Source organism: Excalfactoria chinensis, unplaced genomic scaffold (genome assembly GCF_039878825.1).
Source record: "Excalfactoria chinensis isolate bCotChi1 unplaced genomic scaffold, bCotChi1.hap2 Scaffold_324, whole genome shotgun sequence".
Classification (NCBI taxonomy): Eukaryota; Metazoa; Chordata; class Aves; order Galliformes; family Phasianidae; genus Excalfactoria; species Excalfactoria chinensis.
Genome location: NW_027315612.1, coordinates 25,001 through 32,500, shown reverse-complemented (window position 1 = coordinate 32,500; position 7,500 = coordinate 25,001). Strand labels below are relative to the sequence as shown.

Here is a 7,500-nt window from a genome sequence, read left to right as displayed (position 1 = left end):
CCCTTATTGTTTTTTTTTTCCTTTTCTCTTTTTTCCCCTTTTTTTTCCTTACCCCCCCCCTCTTTTTCCCCCATTTATTTATTTATTCATTTACGCGTTTAGTTTTGATTTATCGCTTCTTCCCGCCCCCCCCCCATCTTTTACGTCTTTATTGTTTTTATTATCATTATATGATTATTCCGTTACCACGAAACGCTACGATCTTTCTGTGCATTTTAAAATCTTCTTCTCTTTTCTTTGACTGACTTGCGGCTTCTTTCCTTTTCTCTTTTTTTTTTTTTCCTCGTCGCTCGTCCGCGCGCGCCAACGCGTGAGTAGGCCCGGCCCGGCCCGGCGCGCCCTCTGTCGCGAAGAAAGGGGTCTCTGGCGAGGCGAGGGGGTCCGTGACGGGGTTGCGGGTAGGACCTGGCTGCCGGTACCGGCCCGAGCTTCCCGCTCCGCGTCCGTCCTCCGCCCTTCTCCCCAGTTCCCCCCCCCGCCCTCCCCCATCCCCTCCCACCACCACCACCGCCGCGCGAGCCAGAACCCGACCCGTACCCGAAAGCGGCCCGCCTAGCCCTGACCCCCCAGGCCTCGCCCTTAACCCCATCACCCTCTCCCGGACGCGTCTCGCCCGCCCGGCCCGCGTGGCTTTTGTTTTGTTTTGTTTTTTTCGCGGGGGTTTTTTGTTTGGTCGGTTGGTCGCTCGCCTGCTTGTTTGTTTGTCTGGTCCGCCCGGCTCCCAGCGACCGCAGTTGCAAAGCGGCGGAATCTAGAGGCTGCCGGCGGGGCGGCTGGACTCGGCTAAGCCGGCGAGAGCTTCCCGTTGCGGAAGGGGGGGGGGGCCTCCGGTCTGAGGCGGGTGCGGCGGGGCCTTGACGATCGCTCGGCTCAGGTCTAGCTGCCGTGCTTGGAATGCCCTTCCTTGGCAGGAAGCAGAGGGTGGTTTCGGTGAGCGAGCGAGCGAGCGAGCGAGCGAGCGGAGGCGGCAGCAGCTCGCCCGCGTCCTCAGGACCTCGGGGCCGATCTCGGGCCGGCCTTTGGGAAGGAAACCGGCTCTGAACCGGCTCGCGATGGACTCCGCCCGAGCGAGCGGGGCCCCCGCACGGGCGCCGGTTAACCGGCCGGCGGCTCTCCGGACCGGTCGAAGGGCTTTCGACCGGCTCCGAAGGGGGAAGCCGGAGGGGAATCCGGTGTGACGGCGGAAGGCGGAAGGACACGAGGACGGCAACGGATATCCAAACGTTTATTGAGGAGGAAAAACTCACCGATGCGGACGCCTTCGCCGGGAAGGAACGCCGAGGCCGTCTCCGCCGGGGAGCCGTCTCCGAGAGATGCTGCGCCGCCTCGGCGGCGCTCGGCCCTTCGAGGAGGTCCGGAGGAAGCGGAGTCGAGCTCCACCCTTTTCCGGGAGCGCGGCGTCGCGGTTTCGCGGCGTCGCTCTCGATATTCTACGTCGCGACGTCGCGCGCGCGCGCTACGCGTCTACGTATCCCAGGGGACGTCGCGGCCAGAGATAGCTCGCGGGAGGAGGATTATCTCGCTCCCAGGCTGGACTTCTCTCTCTCTCTCTCCCCCTCTCTCTCTGACTCTCGGGGCGCGAGGAGCGCTCCGGCCGCGTCCGTCGCCTGGAGTTCACAGCAGGCCTCTGGGTTTTCGGGGACTCTCTCTCTCCGTTTCGTTCGACGGACGAGCCTCGACGAGATCGTATTCTACGACGTTACCTCGTGCTCCGACACCGTATCTAGTAAAAGAAGTTTTCCCCCTTAGATTGCTGCCGCTGTTCTTTCCGCCCCCCTTTTTCCCCTCCCTTTCCGGGCCGGGGGCCCGACGGGGCGGCGGCGGCGGCGGCCCCCGTCGCGGGCACGGGTAAATCTAGGTGACCCGTGACACGCGGCGAAACGACTCTCACCTGTGCTCCCGCAGCTGACCCGACGCTCGCCTCGGCCGATCCGTCAGAGGTCCGGCGCCGCGGCGACCCGTTCCCCGTACAGACGGAGAAGGGCTGAGGGATGCCGTCGCCGCGGGTAAACGGCGGCGAAAGCCTCCGAGTCGTCCTGTCGGAGCGCGCGAGGATTCGTCGGAGAAGGTCTCGTCGCCGGTACCCCGCGCTAGGCCTTCTCGCGTACCTCCTGGGGGCGACCGCGCCTGCTGCCGCCCTCGGGCGCCCGTAGGCCGGTGCGCGTCGCGTGGGAAAGAAAGGGGACGAGTCAAGAAAAATCCGCGGAGAGCGTCCTTTCGCACGGGCCGCTTCTGCCGAGCGAGCCCCCGTTCCCCCCCCCCCCCCCCTTCGCGTCCTCCCCCACCCGGAAACGCCTCCGCCTCCGTGGCCGCGGGGTCCGAGGCGGGAACCGCCTCCGCCGCGGCCAGAGCTCCGGCAGAAGAGGAACAAAGTCCCCTCTGTCCCGACCTACCGTCCAGCGAAATCGCAGCCGAGGGAACGGGCTCGGCGGAATCGGCGGGGAATAGAAGACCCCGGTGACCTCGACTCTAGTCCGGCGCTGCGAAGAGACGGGAGAGGTGCAGGATAAGTGGGAGGCCCACCCCCCCTCGGCGCTTCGGGCGGGAGACCCCCGCCGCGCCGCGGCCCGGCTGCCGGTGAAATCAGATCGATTTTTCGATTTTTTTTTTTTTTAATTTAATTTTTTTTTTTTTCCACCACGGTCTCCACTGGCGCGTGCTCTCTCTCTCGCTCTCTCTCCCCCCCCCCACCCGCCATCCTTCTTTTACCCGGTCTCCAACCAGCGCCCCCCCACCCCGCACCCCCCCACGCCGGCCGAGAGAGCCGCGGGACTTTTTACATTTTCCCATTTATCCTTCCAACCCCCCCCACCCCCCGGCACCCTCGGCACGAGCCCGGGGACCGGAAGAGTCGAACGAGCGCGACTCGGCAACGGCGGCGCCCGCGCCCCCGCCCGCGCCCGCGCCCCCGCCCGCGCCCGCGCCCCCGCCCCCGCGGCCACCCCGCGCCTCCCGCCGGCCCACCTCTCTGCCGACCGCTGCCGTCTACCCGCTGTTCTTCCATCCTTACCCCGCCGAGGCGAGCGACCGCGCGCCGTCCGGGCCGACCGCCGTCCCGGATTTCCGGCAGACCGGCCGGAATTCCATCACCAACGGCCCTCCCGGTGGGCGCGGCCCCGGCTCGCGCACGCGCGCTTCCTCCGGAGGGCCGGGCCGCATCCGAGCCTGTCCGGCAGCGACCTCTAGAGTCCGGGGCGGAGCCGGGTAGACCGTGGCGACCGAATCGAGCGGCACGGGCAGCGCCCCCTAGCCACCGCCGCCGAGCCCGTGCCGCTCGGAGCCGGGTAGACAGTGCCGACCCAGTCGAGTCGCACGGGCAGCGACCCCTAGCCGCCGCCGCCGCCGAGCCCGAGTGCCGCTCGGACCCGGGTAGACCCTGCCGACCTAGTCGAGTCGCACGGGCAGCGCCCCCTAGCCTGCGCCGCCGTGCCCGAGTGCCGCTGTTAACCGGGTAGACCGTGCCGACCTAGTCGAGCCGCACGGGCAGCGCCCCCTAGATTGCGCCGCCGAGCCCGAGTGCCGCTGTTAACCGGGTAGACCTTGCCGACCTAGTCGAGCCGCACGGGCAGCGCCCCCTAGCCTCCGCCGCAGAGCCCGAGTGCCTCTCGGACCCGGGTAGACCGTGCCAACCTAGTCGAGTCGCACGGGCAGCGCCCCCTAGCCTGCGCCGCCGTGCCCGAGTGCCGCTCGGACCCGGGTAGACCGTGCCGACCTGGTCGAGCCGCACGGGCAGCGCCCCCTGGCCTGCGCCGCCGAGCCCGAGTGCCGCTCGGACCCGGGTAGACCCTGCCGACCTAGTCGAGTCGCACGGGCAGCGCCCCCTAGCCTGCGCCGCCGTGCCCGAGTGCCGCTGTTAACCGGGTAGACCCTGCCGACCTAGTCGAGTCGCACGGGCAGCGCCCCCTAGCCTGCGCCGCCGTGCCCGAGTGCCGCTGTTAACCGGGTAGACCTTGCCGACCTAGTCGAGCCGCACGGGCAGCGCCCCCTGGCCTGCGCCGCCGAGCCCGAGTGCCGCTCGGACCCGGGTAGACCCTGCCGACCTAGTCGAGTCGCACGGGCAGCGCCCCCTAGCCTGCGCCGCCGTGCCCGAGTGCCGCTCGGACCCGGGTAGACCCTGCCGACCTAGTCGAGTCGCACGGGCAGCGCCCCCTAGCCTGCGCCGCAGAGCCCGAGTGCCTCTCGGACCCGGGTAGACCGTGCCGACCTGGTCGAGCCGCACGGGCAGCGCCCCCTGGCCTGCGCCGCCGAGCCCGAGTGCCCCTCGAAACCGGGTAGAACCTTCCGACCGACTCGAGTCGCACATGCATCGACCCCTAATTTCCGCCGCCGTGCCCGAAAGCAGCTCGTAACCCGGTAGACCCTGCCCACCTACTCGAGTCGCACGGGCAGCGAACCCTTGCTGCCGCCGCCGAGCACGTGTTGATCAGAGCCGGGTAGACAGTGCCGACCGACTCGAGCCACACGGAGAGCGACCCCTAGCCGCCGCTGCCGAACCCGAAACCCGCTTGTAACTGGGTAGACCCTGCTGACCTAGTCGAGTTGCAAGGGCAGTGACCCCTTGCTGCTGCCGCCGGTCACGAGTGTTGATCTGAGCCGGGTAGACAGTGCCGACCGACTCGAGCCACACGAAGAGCGACCCTTAGCCGCCGCCGCCGAGCCCGAGTGCCACTGGTTACCGGGTAGACCCTGCTGACCGACTCGAGTCGCACGGGCAGCGACCCCAAGCCGCCGCCGCTGAGCCCGAAAGCCGCTCGTAACCGGGTAGACCCCTGCTGACCTAGTCGAGTTGCACGGGCAGCAACGCCTAGCCGCCACCGCCCTGCCCGAAAGCCACTGGTAACCAGGCAGACCCTGCCGACCGACTTGAGTCGCACTGGCAGCGACCCCTAGCCGCCGCTGCCGAGCCCGAGTGCCACTCGTAACCGAGTAGACCCTTCCGACCGACTCGAGCCACAGGTGCAGCAACGCCTAGCCGCCGACGCTGAGCTCGAAAGCCGCTAATTACGAGGTAGACCCTGCCGACCGACTCGAGCCGCACGTGCAGTGACCTATTGCCGCCGCCGCCAAGCCCGAGTGCCGCTCGTAACCGGGTAGACCTTGCCGACCGGCTCGAGACGGATGGGCAGCGACCCTCGGGCGCTGCCGCGGAACGTGCGAGCCGAACGCAGTGCACCGAGACCGTGCGTACTACGCTCCGATCGGCTCGGTCATTCCGCGGCGGAGGACAGTTGGTTGCATTCGCGCAGGCTCGGGTGCGCCGGCACGGTCCAACCTATCTCGGCGGGCTCCGCTCCACTCGATCGTTCCCCGGCAGAAGCCGGTTGTCGCTTCTGTGGCGGCTCGCGTGCGCCGGCACGGTTTCCCCGGCCCCGGCGGGCTCCGGTCCGCTCCGTGCTTCCGCGGCGGCAGACGGGCGTCTCAGCCGCGCCGGCTCGCGTGCGGCGGCACGGTGCAACCTATCTCGGCGGGCTCCACTCCACTCGATCGTTCCGCGGCATAAGCCAGGTGTCGCTTCCGTGGCGTCTCGGGTGCGCCGGCACGGTCTACCCGGCTCCGAGCGGCACTCGGGCTCGGCGGCGGCGGCTAGGGGTCGCTGCCCCTGCGGCTCGACCAGGTCGGCACGGTCTACCCGGGTCCGAGCGGCACTCGGGCTCGGCGGCGGCGGCTAGGGGTCGCTGCCCGTGCCGCTCGAGTCGGTCGCCACGGTCTACCCGGGTCCGAGCGGCACTCGGGCTCGGCGGCGGCGGCTAGGGGTCGCTGCCCGTGCCGCTCGAGTCGGTCGCCACGGTCTACCCGGCTCCGAGCGGCACTCGGGCTCGGCGGCGGCGGCTAGGGGTCGCTGCCCCTGCGGCTCGACCAGGTCGGCACGGTCTACCCGGCTCCGAGCGGCACTCGGGCTCGGCGGCGGCGGCTAGGGGTCGCTGCCCCTGCGGCTCGACCAGGTCGGAACGGTCTACCCGGGTCCGAGCGGCACTCGGGCTCGGCGGCGGCGGCTAGGGGTCGCTGCCCGTGCCGCTCGAGTCGGTCGCCACGGTCTACCCGGGTCCGAGCGGCACTCGGGCTCGGCGGCGGCGGCTAGGGGTCGCTGCCCGTGCCGCTCGAGTCGGTCGCCACGGTCTACCCGGGTCCGAGCGGCACTCGGGCTCGGCGGCGGCGGCTAGGGGTCGCTGCCCGTGCCGCTCGAGTCGGTCGCCACGGTCTACCCGGGTCCGAGCGGCACTCGGGCTCGGCGGCGGCGGCTAGGGGTCGCTGCCCGTGCGGCTCGAGTCGGTCGCCACGGTCTACCCGGGTCCGAGCGGCACTCGGGCTCGGCGGCGGCGGCTAGGGGTCGCTGCCCGTGCCTCTCGAGTCGGTCGCCACGGTCTACCCGGGTCCGAGCGGCACTCGGGCTCGGCGGCGGCGGCTAGGGGTCGCTGCCCGTGCCGCTCGAGTCGGTCGCCACGGTCTACCCGGGTCCGAGCGGCACTCGGGCTCGGCGGCGGCGGCTAGGGGTCGCTGCCCGTGCCGCTCGAGTCGGTCGCCACGGTCTACCCGGCTCCGAGCGGCACTCGGGCTCGGCGGCGGCGGCTAGGGGTCGCTGCCCGTGCGGCTCTATTGTAATCGCTAGGTCTACCCGCTTTTGGCGGGCCTTCGCCGCTCGTCCTGTTGGGCTGCGCTATTGCTCTGGAGCTTCCAAAGGGGTCGCTGTAATTCTTTACCTCCAGTTACGTCGAGGTAAAGTTCTGTTTCTGTCGGCGCCCCCGCCGGTAGTTTCTGGCGGTTGTTTTTGCAGCACTTTTTTCGGGTGCCTTAGGTTTTCGTCGGCAGGAGCGGGTGCGTACTCGTCTCCGGTAGGCGGCAACGAGCGGGCGCAGGCGAGCGCGGTTGACCGGCCGAGTGTCGAGGTTGTCGGCGGCGACTTTTTCGTACGCCTCTCGGGTCGATGGGTCCGGTGGCCTCGTCGGGGTCTTCGCTGCCCGTGTCGCAGCTCGGCACCGGACTGAGGTTGGCAAGAAAGTCAAATTTCGGGACGAAAGGCGAGAGAGAGAAAAGGATGGGGAACGGTCGGTTCCCCGCGCAGGGGAGGGAAGATCCCCGAGAAAAGAAGGCGAGAGAGAAAAGGGCACGGGCCGGTCTGCCGGCAGTCGTACGCAGGGAGGGCCGGGGGAGTCCCCGGTGGGGTCCCGCCAGGAGCGAAGGAGTCGGGGGACCCGGAGGTGGCCGTTGGTGGCGGCGGCGGCGCCGCGTCGTCCTTACGCGCACCGCACTCTCACTCGCACGCGGGAGCCCCGTTCAATCGATCGATGCCCTGTGGCGCTCCTCGGGCGCGTCGGAGAGGCTTCCCGGCGGGCCGGCTCAATCCCGCTCCCCGGCTCGTTCGGGGCGGCGTGGGGCGGGTCGGTGTTCAGGCAAGGGCGAGCACCTCTCGGCGGACGTTGCCCACGCACACCCACCCGCACGTGCGCGCGCGGTCTTTCCGCCGCGCCCGGGGGAAGGGCTCGCGCCTTCCCCCTCCGTTCC

At 69.6% G+C, this 7,500-nt stretch overlaps 1 long non-coding RNA gene across 1 annotated transcript; it reads right to left on the bottom strand.

Moving 5' to 3' along the window:
* Positions 1-1,208: 1,208 nt before the first annotated feature.
* Positions 1,209-3,104, bottom strand: LOC140264816 (uncharacterized). The gene is made up of 3 exons (XR_011906111.1): positions 2,965-3,104; positions 1,892-2,480; positions 1,209-1,723 (listed from the first exon to the last, which is right to left on the bottom strand). It is a non-coding gene; the product is annotated as an uncharacterized lncRNA (long non-coding RNA).
* Positions 3,105-7,500: the final 4,396 nt, after the last annotated feature.